The sequence below is a fragment of the Gobio gobio genome (assembly GCF_949357685.1).
Source record: "Gobio gobio genome assembly, chromosome: 9".
Taxonomy (NCBI): domain Eukaryota; kingdom Metazoa; phylum Chordata; class Actinopteri; order Cypriniformes; family Gobionidae; genus Gobio; species Gobio gobio.
The window spans coordinates 28,421,435-28,442,043 of NC_137115.1; positions in this window are offsets into that span (position 1 = coordinate 28,421,435).

Here is a 20,609-nt window from a genome sequence, read left to right on the forward strand (position 1 = left end):
AGTTACTACCACTTCCAGCGCCCAGCGAAGAGCCCCTCAGACCCTGTCTGTTCCGGGCGGGAAAACTCACGCAGGGAGAGTCACTGCTGCTGTTCCGCAAGACCCACTCAGCAGACTATTGGATAACGCTGGGAAAGCGTGCCCCGGAGGGCCGCTGTGGAAGCCACATCATGCCCGGAGGGAGTTACCATATGGAGAATACACTTATGGACTGGCCTTGGGCAGTGCAACATACGGAAGTCCCAGGGGTTGCCCCGGCCTGTTGTAGGCGGGGGAACAACACCGTACTGAGACGGCAGAGGAGCTCTGCCGAGGGAAAGACACAAGCTTGCCGAAGGGAGCTGTACCTTGGAGAATACACATATGGGACCGCCGTAGGGGTCACAACATACGGAACCCAGCCTGACACAAGTTCCACCAATGCATTCAAGTGCCAGACCTGGCGTCGGACGCTCCGCCACATCCGACTGCCACGGGTTGCGGAGGACCCAACAGGGTTCGCCATTTCCTGGGGAACTCGACTGGAGAAAAAAACGCACGTATCTGTTACATGGGGAAGGGAATGGCGCAGCAAGCCGACACTAGAACGGGCACTTCAGTGTAGCTGACTATGGGAAGCGAGCACACGAGAAGCAACTGGCTCTACACGTATGCTATAGAACCTAGCGAACGTGTTAGGTGTCGCCCAGCCCGCTGCTCTACAAATGTCTGTCAGCGAGGCGCCACGAGCCAGCGCCCAGGAAGAAGCTACACCCCTGGTGGAGTGAGCTCTAACCCCGAGCGGGCAGGGCACGTCTTGGGATTCATACGCCAAGACGATGGCATCCACTATCCAATGGGCCATCTTCTGCTTGGAGACAGGCTTTCCCTTCTGCTGGCCTCCGTAACAGACGAAGAAGTGCTCTGAGGTCCTAAAGCTTTGCGTTCTGTCAACATAGATGCGCAGGGTGCGAACTGGACAGAGAAAAGCCAGGGCTGGGTCTGCCTCCTCCGAGGGCAGCGCTAGCAGGCTCACCACTTGGTCCCGAAAGGGAGTAGTGGGAACCTTGGGCACATATCCGGACCGGGGTCTCAGGGTTACCTGAGAGTCGCCTGGCCCGAATTCCAGGCACGATTTGTCGACCAAAAAATGCCTGCAGGTCTCCTACCCTCTTAACAGAGGCCAATGCAATCAGGAGTATTGTCTTTAGAGACAAGATTTTCAGCTCAGCTGACTGCAAAGGCTCGAAGGGCGCCCTCTGCAGTGCGGTCAGCACCAGAGTTAAGTCCCAAGAGGGTATAGAGGGAGGACGAGGCGGATTTAGTCTCCTCGCCCCCCTCAGGAACCTGACGATCAGATCGTGCTTGTCTAAGGACTCACCATTAACCATATCGTGATTTGCGACAATAGCGGCAACGTACACCTTGAGGGTGGAGGGAGACAGCCTTCGCTCCAACCCATCTTGAAAGAAAGAGAGCATAGATCTGACCGAACACTTTCGGGGGTCTTCCCGGTGAGAAGAGCACCAACCGACGAATAGGTTCCACTTCAACGCATACAGCCGTCTCGTAGAGGGGGCTCTGGCGGAAGTGATGGTGTCTACCACAGCCTGTGGTAAGTCACCTAGAACCTCCGCGTCCTGTCCAGGGACCAGACATAGAGTTTCCAGAGGTCCGGACGTGGGTGCCACAGGGTGCCCCGTCTCTGAGTCAGGAGGTCCTTCCTCAGAGGAATAGGCCAAGGAGGTGCTGTCGCAAGGAGCACTAGTTCCGGGAACCAAGTCCTGTCGGGCCAATACAGAGCGACCAAGAGGAGCTGCTCCTCGTCCTCCCTGACCTTGCATAGTGTCTGTGCGAGAAGGCTCACTGGGGGAAACGCATATTTGCGTAGGCAGTTTGTTATGCTGATGCAGCGGTGAGCACGCGATCGCGCTGATTGTGCCTTTTCGCCAACACAAAACGTCCTTCTCGAGTATCTCTCTTGTAGATAGGCTCTCTTTTAGAAAATTCGGCTCGGAAGTGAATGACAATACACTGCATGAAAAGTGGGATTTTCATCAGTATGTGGCACTGTAGATTGCCGTGGAACTTCAGGTTTACGACTGTGCACGGCAATTTGCAGGCAACACCGAAAACTGCCTCAAATTGTCGGAAATTGACGTGGGCCTTGCTTGGCAGTTGTCCCCCCATGACCCCCCCCTCCCCTTAATTCTAGGGGAGGCTTTAACATGTAAATGAACATGCTGTGAGCTACACAAATGCAAATCAGAGTAGCAGCAGGGGGAGTTTTATCTAGGTTCTGAATTTTTTTAACTAAAACATTTTAAGTTAAATGTACTCGTTTTAGTTCACATTACTACATTTTTAGGGCAACCAGTTTGCTCCAATTTTTTAAGTAGATTCAACTTGTCCGGGCTAACAGTTTAGATTAATTACTCTGTAATTAGCAATAACCAATGTTATGTAAAAAAAAAAATACACACCAAATAATTTATTTCAAAAAAAATTATTGTTTTAACAGAGTTTTAATCAGGCTCAAAATGTGCATTCTATGCAAATAACATCAAACAACATTTTATGGCTTTCCATAATTGTGCAATTACATCACAGTTTCCTAGAGCTCAAATACTGTGCATAGTGTGGATAATTGGTGCATAATGTGGTGGATAAATCCAATTATTTTTTCTCCCAAACTCCATTTTTGAAATAGCGCTTTCTGTGGTCAAAATACTGTGTATGACACAGTTCAGTGTTGCAATGTTCACAGAAGCGCCGAGGTCGTTTCTTCAGTCTTGGGACTTCCATCTTTCAACTGACAGCACATCGTGTTGATATCACAGTTTCATATGCACACCGCTTGCTCATAGGTATGCGAGCATGTCTCGCGAGATATTCCTTATAACAATGACCTCGCATGTGATTGGAGGAGCCCGACTGTCACGTCCAAACAAGCGGAAACTGGTGCGAGGACTCAAGTGCAGAAATAAGGCTTTATTTATAAAAAATAAACATAAATACAACACAAAAACCCACGAGGGGGCAACATAAACTAGAAATAACAAAACAAACTGAAAACCTACTAAAACAGAAATCACAGGGGAAACGGGAGACGTAGACATAACATGGCAACTATACGACAAAGACTGAACACACAAAGGAACTATTTAAAGGGGACAAATCAAGCAGGGAACGAGGGAACACAGGTGGGACAAATGAAACCAATAGCGAGATAACAAGGGGGGTGGGATCAAGACAAAGACAGAGCACATGCCCAAAATAACAAAACACCACAAGTGCACACGAGACAGGACAGGCATGTGACACCGACGAGCTTCTCGCCCTCGTCCAATCACGTGCGAGGTCATGGCCATGACGCATACAAGACGTGAAGACGAGCTTTAAACAGACGTGTTTTGGACTTTTTTTTTTTTTTTTACATTTCCTGTGTTTTTGCTGCTTTGCTTTTTCGTGATCAACAATGACAGGACGCCGTCTCGCCTTCAGCTCCCCTTCAACTCCTCTGCATGGACGCAACCAACTTTTTCGACTAATTTTCAGGAGGCTGTCTGGCGTCTTCACAACTCTGAGGCAAACTGCAGGCGCTATGAACCAGAGCATGGGTAATGTAGCGTTATAATTTAAAGCTACACTGTGTGATATTTTCCCCCATCTAGTGGTGAAAAGGTATATGACCATCCAGTGAATTTTAGTTTCTGTTCCTCTCAATTCCGATTTCATTTCAACTCCTACGGTGGCCGATTTAGTCCAAGAGTAACATGGCTTCCAGTTCGACCTCGTCCACATTCGACACGGTGCCTGTGGAATATTCTGTGCGCAGTGGGTTGGTTGGAACTCAACTGGCCTAATTATTCGGCTAGAAAGAACTGCAGCTAATCCAGAGTGAACTTTGATGATAGTAACGTTTATTCAGTCATCCAATTGCAAGGCATAAACAGGTTTGCGTGGATATGTACATTAATGTGGTTTCTGTGAGAGAACAAATAAGGATGGTAAATATACATACACAGTTAAGAACTGTATAACTATACTTATAAGTTACATTTGTATAATGTAACCGTAAACCAGAGCTTATTGTACCATATATAGGCGCTAAATGCAGCTGCATTAAAAGGAGCGGAGCTGCTGCTGCTAACAAGCAGTGTCGGATTACAAAAGTGTGTGCGCCGCTTTAACGTTAGCACTGCAGTGCGCTCTGTATAACAATTGTTAATATGCCGATCAGACCTGATACATATTTCCATCAACATACATATTTCCATCAACATACATTACAAGCAAATATTTTCTAAAAACGAATAAACATTGTTGATAACAAAATAACTGAATGATTATTCAAATAGGTGAGCATTACGCTATTGTATGTTGACACAAAAATACTTCTGAGGTGACATCAACTGAATTACATGATGAAACACTCTGAAACACATCTACAATGACAATAACTATTATTACTTACGGAGTTATTAACGCACAGAAATACCACACAAGGAAAAACAGACTTTTGAGGAATAAACAAGCCAGGAAAACTCCATATAACTCTGTTACTGGACGCTGCTGAGATGAAAACTCTCTGCACATGCACCAGACAAGTCTGAACAAGTTGACGCGCACATGCGCGAGGCAGAGAATTTTGTACAGTGCCATCGAGTATTAAAACCGGTTAAAACGCGAAAGGCGAAGCTTGAATTTACGGGTATGTCCCTCTTTGGCTAATGTACTTTCAAGATGGAGGGGCAACATGGCGACCACCGTTAGATCCCATTACCTTATGTATTTTCAATGGCATATTATAAACTTACGAGAATACTTTATTACTTGAAAGAAGTAAATATACATTAATGAGCACATATATTTTTGAAAGAACTAAGTGTTTTTAGCTAAGAATAGACTAAAAAAGTTACACAGTGTAGCTTTAAAGAATATGCTTTTATTCAGCTGTATAAGGAAATGGATGCGTTAATAGATACAAGCTTAAAACTGCACATTTTGTTTTCACAGACTATCCTCGCCTCATAACGAAGCCGTGACCTCTTATCTGCTTGGAGCGATTTCCGCGAGTCCAGATTTAACTGCTGATCATGACGACATTGTGTGTAAGTATAACTTCTAATGTTTATCTCATTCCTTGTTTAATTTAACCGTGACTGTTTTTATTAATACCAGTCTCATGTAATTGTTTTCCAGCTGCCTGTAAGACGTATTATGAATCGATACACCGGAGCTTAGGATTAAAAAAAAGGGCCTAGATTTGAACTTCTTGTCTGTAAGCATTCATTTTTCACAAAAGAGAGTAACGCGAGTAACAAACTAATTTAAATTTCAGTAATTGTAATTGCATTACTTGATTTTAAAAAATATTTAGTTACATGCGTGTTACCACTAAAAGTAGTGGAATTAAGACCAGCCACAGCAAAAATGAGCCACACAACAGACAGAAGAGCAACAGACAGGGCAGACAGAAAAGCGACAGATAGAACTGCAAGAGATTGTTGCTTGTTGCCGATTCTGATTCAGAACAAAGACAGACAGAACAACAGGCAGAAAACCACCAGCAGCAGCCCCAGCAGAGGTCGAAGGTTAGAGCCTTGTGTGGAGCTGCAACATACAGATGCACCCTCATGAATGAGTGGACCACAAAATGACCATTTATCACTAAAGGTAGCCTCAGCACATATTACTGGTGTTCTGTATGTTGGGTGCAAAACAAATTTTGCCACCAGGGTGTTTCAGATATTGGGCGACATGTTAAGAGCAAAGGCCACCAGGAAAAAGAACGGGCCATTGAATCCACCACTACAATTGACAGATTTTCGATGTCTGCCCCCTCTGTTGGGGTGGATGTCATGGTCCTGTCAAGGTTCAAGAGTTTTGTGTAATATACTGTACTGTCATGGTTGATAGTTTTGACTAATTTACCATCTTGTTTAGGTTTTGTATTTCTGTATTCTGTTTCACAGTCAAGTTTTCTTAGTTTTATGTCCGTCTTAATTGGTTAAAATGACAGCAACATTAGTTCAGCACAATGTGCCCCTTGAATGACCACCTGGAGCCTCTTCTGAAGGAATGTTTTAGGTTACAATTAGTCCAAAATGCAGCTGCTAGAGTTCTTACTAGATCAAGAATAAATTATCATATAACACCAATTTTATCAACTCTACACATATTTCATGAGTGAGTTGGTGGTAGAAAGGAGGGAAGGGCCATACACCCTCATCACAGATGGATCCAATGACACAGGTATTTCCCAAACTATGGAACATGATGTTTTTCTCCTTCTCCACAATAATCAGACATGATATAGTTTTTTAAACATGTAAGAAGATGGGGGGCTGTATATGCTTAAATGCTGTTGTGGCAATCTGAGGTATTACAAGAGCAATAGGTACTTGAATTTCTAAATGATATTACCAGTTCCAAAAGCTAACGACTACGCCACCCAGAACTATACTCTGGGAAAGGCCCAAAGGGGCACAGGTCCGATTTCTTAGTAAATGACCAAGTAAATGAACTTAGTAAATGACCAAGAGGCATGGGTAGCTTGTATAAACTTGTACTTCTTTATTAAACAATCATTAATTAAAATTTGTCTCGTTCAATGAATCATAACAGGGGAGCAGGCAACACTTGCTGTCAAACAATTATCAAACAAAAAAACAATAACAGACACCACAACAAAAGAGCTGGGGCTTACCACTAGGGTAGCAGGCTTGATACCGGGCTTCAAGAATGCCCACAGTAATAATAGTAACCACACGTGCCACAAACCACACTCACACACTCCAAGGGAGTCACAGAAACTCCACGACACTCGGGTGAACAGTGAGAACCACACGGGAATGGTCAGTCTGCCCTCTACAGGCCCCAGCTTCAATACGGAAAAGAAAGAAAAAAAGAAAAAAACACAAGAACATCAACAAACAGTTAAATGCAACACGGGTTACAATTTCCACAAATAATAAATTACAGCAAAACAAACAGGAATAAGCAAAACCAAATCAGTGACAGTTGCAAACAAACTCTACGGTTTGCAACAAATTAAGAAAGAACTTTAACAAACATTAACAGGACAAGTTCATAAATGCAAAGCAAAATCATACAGTCATAGCAAATTAATAAATGCAAAGCCAGCGTTACCAAATATAGAACAACAGAAATGAAATCAAGCCAACAAAAACAAATGCAAAACAAATTAATATAAAACAACAAAAAAAGGCAGAACAAGCGTTACCAAGTACAACGCAACTTAACGGAGGCACAAACATGCGCTTAAACAATGCAAAGCAAATATTAAAGACAAAAGTAATAAAGAAAGGAGCACAAATAAAGGCACCAAAAAATAAAGAAAAACAAATTAATGGATGCAAATGATTAAACAAAATGAAACTAAAGCAAATCAAAGACGAAAATTAATAGATGCAACTTAAATGATTAAACAAAATGAAACTAAAGCAAAACAAAGACGAAAATTAATAGATGCAACTTAAATAATTAAACAAAATGAAACTAAAGCAAAACAGCAGTGTTGAAGGTGCAAGCCAGTACAGCGGGCGCAATGGCGAAGCAACGGTCGTTGTTCATCCGTGGGTGCAACAAGCACTCGACCGAACGCCAGCCCAACCCAAAATTACTATTGGCAAATAAACATTTAGAAGACTTTTAGCATCTACCACACAGAAAAACCCAGAAGAAAACACCCATACATACCCCTCATGCAAAACAACGAGACACCGGAAGTGCGATCAGCTGAGTGTGATGCAACACCCGTCTACCGTACCTCACGCCTTATATCCGCATGTTCCATCACAACATATTACCTAGTGGGTGTGATCAATAAGGGACCATGGCAATAATCTGCATTTCACCACAATCTACCCCCCCTTTTTTTTTTTTTTTCGTCGGCCGACGATGAACTGACTGGCAACGCAACCTCAATTCCAAGGCCTAAAAATAGCAGCTACAGAATTAGATACTGAAGAAATAGGAAGCGACGCCCCTACTGTACGGGGGAGATGGTAAGGATTAGGATGACGACCGGCCGTTACTCGCCCTGTTCACCTTAGTGAAGTATCACCCCTCTCCAGCTCCTCTACTACCGCAGGAACCAACGGGTGTACGTCTACCCCTGGTTTACAAAAATTAATTGGGCCCCTAACCAGGGCAGGAGATGCACCCGATAACTGAGGGCTAGTTTGCAAAGGCATGGCTACAGCCTCAAGCACAACACTCACACCACCCTGACCTCCAGCAGGTATCACACTAACCAAATCTACTTCCTCTTCCTCCTCCTGCGAGGCCTCCTCTGGGATTTCCACCAGCTCCCCCAAAGGGACACTGCTCGGAGGGTCCCTATGGACCCGACTCTTAAGCAACGAGCGATGTGCGGTCTTCACCTTGCTCAACTCATCCACGGGTGCAATAGAATAAACTGCGCCCCCTGCTGGAGGAACACGCACAACCTGGTAAATTACAGAGCTCCAGAAGTCCTGAATCTTCTGGCGACCTCTGTTACCGTAGTCCCGAAGGTACACCAACTGGCCTTCCACCAAAGGGGCACTATGGACAGATTGATCATGTTTTACCTTACGCTTTTCGGCCATGATCTCTAACCGTTCTTGTGCACCTTCAAATGCCACTTGCAGCCTGGTCTGATGTTCCTGGACCCATTCGTGCACCCTACCAGCCACTGGCTCCCGTACCCTACCCAACAGAAAATCCACTGGCAACCGTGGTTCCTGCCCAAACATTAAAAAATGGGGTGACTCCCCAGTGGCCCGTTGGGGGGTGGTGTTATAACAAAAGAGGACCTGGGGCAAACAGGATACCCAATCCCTCTTTCTAGAAACCAGCAATGCACGCAGTAAATTATGCAGGGTCCTGTTGAAGCGCTCACACTGGCTGTTTCCGGCCGGATGGTACGGTGTTGTGCGAGACTTTCGTACATCATACAGGAAACAAAGCTGACGGATCAACAGGGACTCAAAATTACGCCCTTGGTCCGAGTGGAGACAACCTGGTACACCAAACTTATAAAACCACTCAGTTACCAAGGCCTGCGCCACAGTCTCTGCCCGCTGGTCCCTAGTAGGAACAGCAAGTGTATATTTACTGAAAACATCAGTAATCACTAGCACATTCTCCACACCTGAACTGGATGGCTCCAACAGAGTAAAGTCAATGGCCACAATGGCCCTACCGTGCCTGGAACTAATCCGCCCAGCACTCCCACTTCCGGAGGGTTCTGCCGGGAAAGGGCGTCAGCGTTTTTATTACTCTTCCCGGATCTGTAACGGATTTCGAAATCAAATGCCGCCAGCTGGGCGGCCCAGCGCTGCTCTGTAGCCCCTAGTTTGGCAGTGGAGAGATGGCTAAGGGGATTGTTATCAGTAAAAACCACACACGACCTCCCAACAAATACTCTCTAAATTTCTCGGTCATGGCCCACTTGAGCGCCAAAAACTCCAACTTCATGGAGCTATAATTAGACAGATTGCGCTCAGTGGGCCTCAGACTACGACTAGCATAGGCAATGGGTCGCACCTTACTGTCCTGCTCCTGGGAAAGAACTGCTTCCAGTCCCCCATGACTGGCATCCACCTCTAGGATGAAGGGCTGGGAGAAGTCTGCATAAGAGAGAATTGGTGCAGTAGTGAGTTTCGCCTTTAGCTCCTCGAAACAATGCTGGCACTGCTCGCTCCAGGCATCCATAAAGTCTAACCTGACACCCCTCTTAGGCCTGCTCTTATTACTAGAGAACTCTGCGACCAGCCTATGCAGAGGGGCGGCAATTTTTAGCGAACCCCTTCACAAAACGGCGGTAATAGCTTGCAAAGCCAAGGAAGGAACGCAACTCTGTGGCGTTAGACGGACGACACCACTGTAATATTGCCTGTGCTTTACTTGGGTCAGTGGCCACACCCTCAGCAGAGATCACATGGCCCAAGTACCTCACCTGTGACTGCAAAAACACACACTTGTCCAACTTGGCCTTGAGACCCTCCCGCTCCAGTCGACCCAGAACAACCTCCAACCGCTCTAAGTGCTGCTCAACAGAAGAAGAAAACACAATAATATCATCCAAGTAGAGGAGAAGAGATTGACATTGTTGATCTCCAAACAGGCGTTGCATCAGTCGCTGGAACGTACTGGGGGCATTGCAGAGCCCAAACGGCATCCGGTTCCACTCAAATAAACCTAATGGGGTGCAAAACGCTGTCTTATGCCGATCCCCCTCAGTAACCGGGACTTGGTTATACCTGCTGGTTAAATCCAAAGTGGAAAAGCAGTGGGCACCAGTCAACGCATCCAGCGACTCCTCAATGCGTGGCAATGGAAATGCATCTTTTCTAGTTTTGGAGTTCAACTGACGGTAGTCCACGCACATGCGCAGACCACCGTCTTTCTTCTTGACGAGAACAATTGGTGAGGCATACGGACTACAACTTTCTCGAATTACTTGCGTCTCCAATAGCTGATTGATATGTGCCCTAACTACTTCATATTCGGATGGAGGTATGCGCCGGTAACGCTGTCGAGCGGGAGTGTCATCTAGGAGAGGGATATCATGGGACAGGAGATCTGTACACCCTAAATCTCCCTCAAAAGTGGAGAAAACAGACTGATACCTGGAAAGAAGGGCCCTAGCCTTACCTTGCTCATCCCCAGACAACTGGGACAAGTCCAAAGCATCCAATTGCCCTGGCACGGTTGCGGAACCTACTTGGGAATTGGTGGAACAAATAATCCCAAGCCCAGGCCTGACCTCCGTAACCCCTGGAGGCAAACTAACAATATGCACGCTCGACAATGTACCTATCACTCGACGAGGAAACAGGAGAGCGTCAGTAGTCCCAACGTTGACAACTGGCACATAAACCGTACCCCTAGCCACCTTAACATGGGCTGGGGAGATCAACAGTCCCACTGGGAGTCCAAACTCTGGAGGCTCAAGAAGTGCAATCCCAGTAGAAAAATCATCAGAACAAGTGGCTTCTACCAATTTGAGGGCACCAGCAGGGATGCGGGCGGCTCTGGGACCCCACACCTTAACCTTACCTAGACCCTTAGGAGACTGCTGAATGCCTGCCTGATGACAAAACTGTAAAGCCTGAAAAACTGACTTGGGAGCGTGCGACACTGCCGGAGATTTAAACCAAGAGGGTCCATGCTGTCCAAAGAGCTCCTGGTAGCATCGGCTCAATACGTTCATCCCCAGCACCCTGGGGGCTTGGGCACAGGTGCCACCAGGAGGATCTCGGACCACTAGAACACCGCATTTCTGGACCACCCTACCACAGAGCTCTATGTCCAATTCCACATAACCTATGTAAGGAATAGATAACACATTGGCAGCCCTCAGCTGCAGCCAATGACAAGATATAAGGCGATCCTGGCCCCATGGCTCAAAATATTCCCGAAAACAACTTTCAGTAATCGTAGATACCATGGAGCCATTGTCGACCAAACAGGATACAGGTACACCACTCATAATGACGACCAGATATGGGCAGGAAGACATCAATTGCGACACAGGGCCACCACTACCCGACAAATCAGAGCCAGTATATTCCCCGACCGAGTTGTGGCCCAACAACTCGGCGGGAATTAGTTTTCCGGCAGCGAGCCTGAACAAGACTGTCTATGCTCCGGCACCCGGATGTCCGTACGAGGCAGCAAGGAAGTAGACACACACTCCCCATCACACTCTGCAGCAAAATGGCCAGGTTTCTGGCACCTTCTACATATAACTGAATTATTTCTGAAAGGTCGTCCACGACGAGGCTGGTCTCCAAATTGAGCGATACTTTGCGTAAGCTGGGTTAACTGTTGCTGCTGTAAATGTAACATTTCCCTAAATTCATTCATCTCTGAATGTCGGGGAGAACGGTCCATTCCAGAACATGAATCACTTTGTACCCCATATTGAAACCCAAGTGCCAATGGGACGGAATGGCTACGTCCTCGCGCTCCCCCGGGCATGCCCTCACGTTCCCACCTAATGGCTTCGCCACGGACATCCAGAAAACTAACTGTGGGTTGGCGACGGACCAGCTGCTTCAACTCGTGACGAAGGGTACTGTCAAGAACATGTTCAACGAATTGGTCGCGCAACAAAACCTCAGCATTTGGAATCGTACCCGGCGAACACTGCTTAGCCTTCTCCAGGAGGCCCATAAGAGCAAGGGAGAACTCCAACAGGGTTTCCCCATCCTGCTGCCTCCTAGAGAAGAAAGCCTCCTGTAATGCAACATATGATTGGGAACACCCATATACTTCTTTCAGCGCCAAAATAATTTTAGCAGGGTCCTCCCGTTCCTCTAGAGGCCGATACTTTATCTCTTCCCGGGCCTCGCCCTCCAAGTGATCAAACAAAAAGAAGGATTGGTCTGCAACGGATAGATGACGAGCACGCATACAAGCCTCTACTTCTTCAACCCACTCATTAATCCCTACACCGGACCTACCACTAAATTTTGGGTCTCTTGGTATAAAAACAAACCGCTCAGTCAATGCAGCGCCAGCCCCAACTGGTTGAGACGCAACTACGGACGGACTAGGTAAAATAGAGTCATTACTAGGACCAGACAACCCGGTCTGTGTGCGCTCCTGTCTCAATTTAGCATTATCAGCTCTTAATTGAGCCACAAGCTCTCGGAGTTCCTGCATTTCCTCTTTCATCCTAAAAAGAAGCTCTACAACGTTACGGCAGGTGATGGATCTTACCAAAAAAGGGGTTCCCAGTTCACAGACGAACACTGCTGTTTTGCTTCTGCCAAAAAATAAAATTAAAAAAAAGAAACACACAAAAAGACAAACAAAGAGAACAAAACACGGTATCCATGCCTCAGGTCAAAAAGGTAAATGAAGAAAACCTTGCCGACTACGCCAAATGTGGCAATCTGAATTTCTAAATTATATTACCAGCTCCAAAAGCTAACGACTACGCCACCCAGAACTATACTCTGGGAAAAGCCCAAAGGGGCACAGGTCCGATTTCTTAGTAAATGACCAAGTAAATGAACTTAGTAAATGACCAAGAGGCATGGGTACCTTGTATAAACTTGTACTTCTTTATTAAACAATCATTAATTAAAATTTGTCTCGTTCAATGAATCATAACAGGGGAGCAGGCAACACTTGCTGTCAAACAATTAGCAAAAAAAAAAACAATAACAGACACCACAACAAAAGAGCTGGGGCTTACCACTAGGGTAGCAGGCTTGATACCGGGCTTCAAGAATGCCCACAGTAATAATAGTAACCACACGTGCCACAAACCACACTCACACACTCCAAGGGAGTCACAGAAACTCCACGACACTCGGGTGAACAGTGAGAACCACACGGGAATGGTCAGTCTGCCCTCTACAGGCCCCAGCTTCAATACGGAAAAGAAAGAAAAAAAGAAAAAAACACAAGAACATCAACAAACAGTTAAATGCAACACGGGTTACAATTTCCACAAATAATAAATTACAGCAAAACAAACAGGAATAAGCAAAACCAAATCAGTGACAGTTGCAAACAAACTCTACGGTTTGCAACAAATTAAGAAAGAACTTTAACAAACATTAACAGGACAAGTTCATAAATGCAAAGCAAAATCATACAGTCATAGCAAATTAATAAATGCAAAGCCAGCGTTACCAAATATAGAACAACAGAAATGAAATCAAGCCAACAAAAACAAATGCAAAACAAATTAATATAAAACAACAAAAAAAGGCAGAACAAGCGTTACCAAGTACAACGCAACTTAACGGAGGCACAAACATGCGCTTAAACAATGCAAAGCAAATATTAAAGACAAAAGTAATAAAGAAAGGAGCACAAATAAAGGCACCAAAAAATAAAGAAAAACAAATTAATGGATGCAAATGATTAAACAAAATGAAACTAAAGCAAATCAAAGACGAAAATTAATAGATGCAACTTAAATGATTAAACAAAATGAAACTAAAGCAAAACAAAGACGAAAATTAATAGATGCAACTTAAATAATTAAACAAAATGAAACTAAAGCAAAACAGCAGTGTTGAAGGTGCAAGCCAGTACAGCGGGCGCAATGGCGAAGCAACGGTCGTTGTTCATCCGTGGGTGCAACAAGCACTCGACCGAACGCCAGCCCAACCCAAAATTACTATTGGCAAATAAACATTTAGAAGACTTTTAGCATCTACCACACAGAAAAACCCAGAAGAAAACACCCATACATACCCCTCATGCAAAACAACGAGACACCGGAAGTGCGATCAGCTGAGTGTGATGCAACACCCGTCTACCGTACCTCACGCCTTATATCCGCATGTTCCATCACAACATATTACCTAGTGGGTGTGATCAATAAGGGACCATGGCAATAATCTGCATTTCACCACAATCTACCCCCCCTTTTTTTTTTTTTTTCGTCGGCCGACGATGAACTGACTGGCAACGCAACCTCAATTCCAAGGCCTAAAAATAGCAGCTACAGAATTAGATACTGAAGAAATAGGAAGCGACGCCCCTACTGTACGGGGGAGATGGTAAGGATTAGGATGACGACCGGCCGTTACTCGCCCTGTTCACCTTAGTGAAGTATCACCCCTCTCCAGCTCCTCTACTACCGCAGGAACCAACGGGTGTACGTCTACCCCTGGTTTACAAAAATTAATTGGGCCCCTAACCAGGGCAGGAGATGCACCCGATAACTGAGGGCTAGTTTGCAAAGGCATGGCTACAGCCTCAAGCACAACACTCACACCACCCTGACCTCCAGCAGGTATCACACTAACCAAATCTACTTCCTCTTCCTCCTCCTGCGAGGCCTCCTCTGGGATTTCCACCAGCTCCCCCAAAGGGACACTGCTCGGAGGGTCCCTATGGACCCGACTCTTAAGCAACGAGCGATGTGCGGTCTTCACCTTGCTCAACTCATCCACGGGTGCAATAGAATAAACTGCGCCCCCTGCTGGAGGAACACGCACAACCTGGTAAATTACAGAGCTCCAGAAGTCCTGAATCTTCTGGCGACCTCTGTTACCGTAGTCCCGAAGGTACACCAACTGGCCTTCCACCAAAGGGGCACTATGGACAGATTGATCATGTTTTACCTTACGCTTTTCGGCCATGATCTCTAACCGTTCTTGTGCACCTTCAAATGCCACTTGCAGCCTGGTCTGATGTTCCTGGACCCATTCGTGCACCCTACCAGCCACTGGCTCCCGTACCCTACCCAACAGAAAATCCACTGGCAACCGTGGTTCCTGCCCAAACATTAAAAAATGGGGTGACTCCCCAGTGGCCCGTTGGGGGGTGGTGTTATAACAAAAGAGGACCTGGGGCAAACAGGATACCCAATCCCTCTTTCTAGAAACCAGCAATGCACGCAGTAAATTATGCAGGGTCCTGTTGAAGCGCTCACACTGGCTGTTTCCGGCCGGATGGTACGGTGTTGTGCGAGACTTTCGTACATCATACAGGAAACAAAGCTGACGGATCAACAGGGACTCAAAATTACGCCCTTGGTCCGAGTGGAGACAACCTGGTACACCAAACTTATAAAACCACTCAGTTACCAAGGCCTGCGCCACAGTCTCTGCCCGCTGGTCCCTAGTAGGAACAGCAAGTGTATATTTACTGAAAACATCAGTAATCACTAGCACATTCTCCACACCTGAACTGGATGGCTCCAACAGAGTAAAGTCAATGGCCACAATGGCCCTACCGTGCCTGGAACTAATCCGCCCAGCACTCCCACTTCCGGAGGGTTCTGCCGGGAAAGGGCGTCAGCGTTTTTATTACTCTTCCCGGATCTGTAACGGATTTCGAAATCAAATGCCGCCAGCTGGGCGGCCCAGCGCTGCTCTGTAGCCCCTAGTTTGGCAGTGGAGAGATGGCTAAGGGGATTGTTATCAGTAAAAACCACACACGACCTCCCAACAAATACTCTCTAAATTTCTCGGTCATGGCCCACTTGAGCGCCAAAAACTCCAACTTCATGGAGCTATAATTAGACAGATTGCGCTCAGTGGGCCTCAGACTACGACTAGCATAGGCAATGGGTCGCACCTTACTGTCCTGCTCCTGGGAAAGAACTGCTTCCAGTCCCCCATGACTGGCATCCACCTCTAGGATGAAGGGCTGGGAGAAGTCTGCATAAGAGAGAATTGGTGCAGTAGTGAGTTTCGCCTTTAGCTCCTCGAAACAATGCTGGCACTGCTCGCTCCAGGCATCCATAAAGTCTAACCTGACACCCCTCTTAGGCCTGCTCTTATTACTAGAGAACTCTGCGACCAGCCTATGCAGAGGGGCGGCAATTTTTAGCGAACCCCTTCACAAAACGGCGGTAATAGCTTGCAAAGCCAAGGAAGGAACGCAACTCTGTGGCGTTAGACGGACGACACCACTGTAATATTGCCTGTGCTTTACTTGGGTCAGTGGCCACACCCTCAGCAGAGATCACATGGCCCAAGTACCTCACCTGTGACTGCAAAAACACACACTTGTCCAACTTGGCCTTGAGACCCTCCCGCTCCAGTCGACCCAGAACAACCTCCAACCGCTCTAAGTGCTGCTCAACAGAAGAAGAAAACACAATAATATCATCCAAGTAGAGGAGAAGAGATTGACATTGTTGATCTCCAAACAGGCGTTGCATCAGTCGCTGGAACGTACTGGGGGCATTGCAGAGCCCAAACGGCATCCGGTTCCACTCAAATAAACCTAATGGGGTGCAAAACGCTGTCTTATGCCGATCCCCCTCAGTAACCGGGACTTGGTTATACCTGCTGGTTAAATCCAAAGTGGAAAAGCAGTGGGCACCAGTCAACGCATCCAGCGACTCCTCAATGCGTGGCAATGGAAATGCATCTTTTCTAGTTTTGGAGTTCAACTGACGGTAGTCCACGCACATGCGCAGACCACCGTCTTTCTTCTTGACGAGAACAATTGGTGAGGCATACGGACTACAACTTTCTCGAATTACTTGCGTCTCCAATAGCTGATTGATATGTGCCCTAACTACTTCATATTCGGATGGAGGTATGCGCCGGTAACGCTGTCGAGCGGGAGTGTCATCTAGGAGAGGGATATCATGGGACAGGAGATCTGTACACCCTAAATCTCCCTCAAAAGTGGAGAAAACAGACTGATACCTGGAAAGAAGGGCCCTAGCCTTACCTTGCTCATCCCCAGACAACTGGGACAAGTCCAAAGCATCCAATTGCCCTGGCACGGTTGCGGAACCTACTTGGGAATTGGTGGAACAAATAATCCCAAGCCCAGGCCTGACCTCCGTAACCCCTGGAGGCAAACTAACAATATGCACGCTCGACAATGTACCTATCACTCGACGAGGAAACAGGAGAGCGTCAGTAGTCCCAACGTTGACAACTGGCACATAAACCGTACCCCTAGCCACCTTAACATGGGCTGGGGAGATCAACAGTCCCACTGGGAGTCCAAACTCTGGAGGCTCAAGAAGTGCAATCCCAGTAGAAAAATCATCAGAACAAGTGGCTTCTACCAATTTGAGGGCACCAGCAGGGATGCGGGCGGCTCTGGGACCCCACACCTTAACCTTACCTAGACCCTTAGGAGACTGCTGAATGCCTGCCTGATGACAAAACTGTAAAGCCTGAAAAACTGACTTGGGAGCGTGCGACACTGCCGGAGATTTAAACCAAGAGGGTCCATGCTGTCCAAAGAGCTCCTGGTAGCATCGGCTCAATACGTTCATCCCCAGCACCCTGGGGGCTTGGGCACAGGTGCCACCAGGAGGATCTCGGACCACTAGAACACCGCATTTCTGGACCACCCTACCACAGAGCTCTATGTCCAATTCCACATAACCTATGTAAGGAATAGATAACACATTGGCAGCCCTCAGCTGCAGCCAATGACAAGATATAAGGCGATCCTGGCCCCATGGCTCAAAATATTCCCGAAAACAACTTTCAGTAATCGTAGATACCATGGAGCCATTGTCGACCAAACAGGATACAGGTACACCACTCATAATGACGACCAGATATGGGCAGGAAGACATCAATTGCGACACAGGGCCACCACTACCCGACAAATCAGAGCCAGTATATTCCCCGACCGAGTTGTGGCCCAACAACTCGGCGGGAATTAGTTTTCCGGCAGCGAGCCTGAACAAGACTGTCTATGCTCCGGCACCCGGATGTCCGTACGAGGCAGCAAGGAAGTAGACACACACTCCCCATCACACTCTGCAGCAAAATGGCCAGGTTTCTGGCACCTTCTACATATAACTGAATTATTTCTGAAAGGTCGTCCACGACGAGGCTGGTCTCCAAATTGAGCGATACTTTGCGTAAGCTGGGTTAACTGTTGCTGCTGTAAATGTAACATTTCCCTAAATTCATTCATCTCTGAATGTCGGGGAGAACGGTCCATTCCAGAACATGAATCACTTTGTACCCCATATTGAAACCCAAGTGCCAATGGGACGGAATGGCTACGTCCTCGCGCTCCCCCGGGCATGCCCTCACGTTCCCACCTAATGGCTTCGCCACGGACATCCAGAAAACTAACTGTGGGTTGGCGACGGACCAGCTGCTTCAACTCGTGACGAAGGGTACTGTCAAGAACATGTTCAACGAATTGGTCGCGCAACAAAACCTCAGCATTTGGAATCGTACCCGGCGAACACTGCTTAGCCTTCTCCAGGAGGCCCATAAGAGCAAGGGAGAACTCCAACAGGGTTTCCCCATCCTGCTGCCTCCTAGAGAAGAAAGCCTCCTGTAATGCAACATATGATTGGGAACACCCATATACTTCTTTCAGCGCCAAAATAATTTTAGCAGGGTCCTCCCGTTCCTCTAGAGGCCGATACTTTATCTCTTCCCGGGCCTCGCCCTCCAAGTGATCAAACAAAAAGAAGGATTGGTCTGCAACGGATAGATGACGAGCACGCATACAAGCCTCTACTTCTTCAACCCACTCATTAATCCCTACACCGGACCTACCACTAAATTTTGGGTCTCTTGGTATAAAAACAAACCGCTCAGTCAATGCAGCGCCAGCCCCAACTGGTTGAGACGCAACTACGGACGGACTAGGTAAAATAGAGTCATTACTAGGACCAGACAACCCGGTCTGTGTGCGCTCCTGTCTCAATTTAGCATTATCAGCTCTTAATTGAGCCACAAGCTCTCGGAGTTCCTGCATTTCCTCTTTCATCCTAAAAAGAAGCTCTACAACGTTACGGCAGGTGATGGATCTTACCAAAAAAGGGGTTCCCAGTTCACAGACGAACACTGCTGTTTTGCTTCTGCCAAAAAATAAAATTAAAAAAAAGAAACACACAAAAAGACAAACAAAGAGAACAAAACACGGTATCCATGCCTCAGGTCAAAAAGGTAAATGAAGAAAACCTTGCCGACTACGCCAAATGTGGCAATCTGAATTTCTAAATTATATTACCAGCTCCAAAAGCTAACGACTACGCCACCCAGAACTATACTCTGGGAAAAGCCCAAAGGGGCACAGGTCCGATTTCTTAGTAAATGACCAAGTAAATGAACTTAGTAAATGACCAAGAGGCATGGGTACCTTGTATAAACTTGTACTTCTTTATTAAACAATCATTAATTAAAATTTGTCTCGTTCAATGAATCATAACAGGGGAGCAGGCAACACTTGCTGTCAAACAATTAGCAAAAAAAAAAACAATAACAGACACCACAACAAAAGAGCTGGGGCTTACCACTAGGGTAGCAGGCTTGATACCGGGCTTCAAGAATGCCCACAGTAATAATAGTAACCACACGTGCCACAAACCACACTCACACACTCCAAGGGAGTCACAGAAACTCCACGACACTCGGGTGAACAGTGAGAACCACACGGGAATGGTCAGTCTGCCCTCTACAGGCCCCAGCTTCAATACGGAAAAGAAAGAAAAAAAGAAAAAAACACAAGAACATCAACAAACAGTTAAATGCAACACGGGTTACAATTTCCACAAATAATAAATTACAGCAAAACAAACAGGAATAAGCAAAACCAAATCAGTGACAGTTGCAAACAAACTCTACGGTTTGCAACAAATTAAGAAAGAACTTTAACAAACATTAACAGGACAAGTTCATAAATGCAAAGCAAAATCATACAGTCATAGCAAATTAATAAATGCAAAGCCAGCGTTACCAAATATAGAACAACAGAAATGAAATCAAGCCAACAAAAACAAATGCAAAACAAATTAATATAAAACAACAAAAAAAGGCAGAACAAGCGTTACCAAGTACAACGCAACTTAACGGAGGCACAAACATGCGCTTAAACAATGCAAAGCAAATATTAAAGACAAAAGTAATAAAGAAAGGAGCACAAATAAAGGCACCAAAAAATAAAGAAAAACAAATTAATGGATGCAAATGATTAAACAAAATGAAACTAAAGCAAATCAAAGACGAAAATTAATAGATGCAACTTAAATGATTAAACAAAATGAAACTAAAGCAAAACAAAGACGAAAATTAATAGATGCAACTTAAATAATTAAACAAAATGAAACTAAAGCAAAACAGCAGTGTTGAAGGTGCAAGCCAGTACAGCGGGCGCAATGGCGAAGCAACGGTCGTTGTTCATCCGTGGGTGCA